This window comes from Microtus ochrogaster, unplaced genomic scaffold (genome assembly GCF_000317375.1).
Source record: "Microtus ochrogaster isolate Prairie Vole_2 unplaced genomic scaffold, MicOch1.0 UNK26, whole genome shotgun sequence".
Classification (NCBI taxonomy): Eukaryota; Metazoa; Chordata; class Mammalia; order Rodentia; family Cricetidae; genus Microtus; species Microtus ochrogaster.
In genome coordinates, this window is record NW_004949124.1 from 1,895,026 (window position 1) to 1,896,422 (window position 1,397).

Below are 1,397 nucleotides of genomic sequence, written 5' to 3' on the forward strand. Positions count from 1 at the left end.
GCTGGTGGGAGTGAAAACTGGTACAACCCCTTTGGATGTCAGTGTGATGATTTCTCAGAAAATTAGGAAGCGATCTACCTCAAGATCCAACAATACCACTTTTGGGTATATATCCAAAGGATGCTCAATCGGATCACATGGACATATGCTCAGCTATGTTCATAGCAGCATTGCTTGACATAGACAAAATGTGGATACAACCTAAATGCCCCTTGACCAAAGAATGGATAAGGAAAATGTGGTACATTTTAATGTACATGGAACACTACATAGCAGAAAAAAATGACATCTTGAAATTTGCGGGTAAACGGATAGATCTAAAAACATCATATTGAGTCAGGTAACCCAGACCCAGAAAGACAAATGTCATATGTGCTCACTCATAAGTGGCTTTTAGACATAAAGCAAAGAAAACCAGCCTACATTTCACAATCCCAGGGAACCTAGACAGCAGTGAGGACCCTAAGAGAGCATGCATGGATTTAATCTACATGGGAAGAAAAAAAAGATAGGATCTCCTAAGTAAATTGATGTAGACCTGGTAATCTCTGTGTGATGTGTGGTCTTTTCCTTTTCTTCCTTGGTGTTTCATAGAACTGCAGCTCCCTTTCCTTAACAATATTAGCGAGGCTTGGTCTTACCTTTCTGAATTGTCTGTCAGACCAAAACACAGAAACAGTGGACCATCCTTGCCATTTTAGGCAGGCTTACAGGTAGCATTGAATTGATGTGAAGCCATCTACTAAACCAATGGACACCATACCTGTGTATCTAGAGAATCTACCTATAAACTTTCAGCAGGCAGATGAGGTGCATGCAGGTGAGGTAGGGGCAGGTGAGGTTGGGGCAGGTGAGGTTGGGGCAGGTGAGGTGGGGGCAAGTGAGGTGCGGGCAGGTGAGATGGAGGCAGGTGAGATGGAGGCAGGTGAGATGGAGGCAGGTGAGATGGAGGCAGATGAGGTGCGGGCAGGTGATGTGGAGGCAGGTGATGTGTGGGCAGGTGAGGTGCAGGCAGGTGATGTGGGGGCAGGTGATGTGCGGGGCAGGTGAGGTGCAGGCAGGTGAGATGCTGGCAGGTGAGGTGTGGGCAGGTGATGTGGGGGGCAGGTGAGGTGCAGGCAGGTGATGTGGGGGCAGGTGATGTGAGAGCAGGTGAGGTGCAGGCAGGTGAGGTGCAGGCAGGTGATGTGTGGGCAGGTGAGGTGCAGGCAGGTGATGTGGGGGCAGGTGATGTGAGAGCAGGTGAGGTGCAGGCAGGTGAGGTGGAGGCAGGTGAGATGCTGGCAGGTGAGGTGGAGAAAAGTAAGATGAGGGCAGGTGAGGCAGAAATGAGTGACTTTTTAACAGAAGAATTCCCTAATTTCCACAGACATCTAGGTTTGAAATCTTTTGTTTCA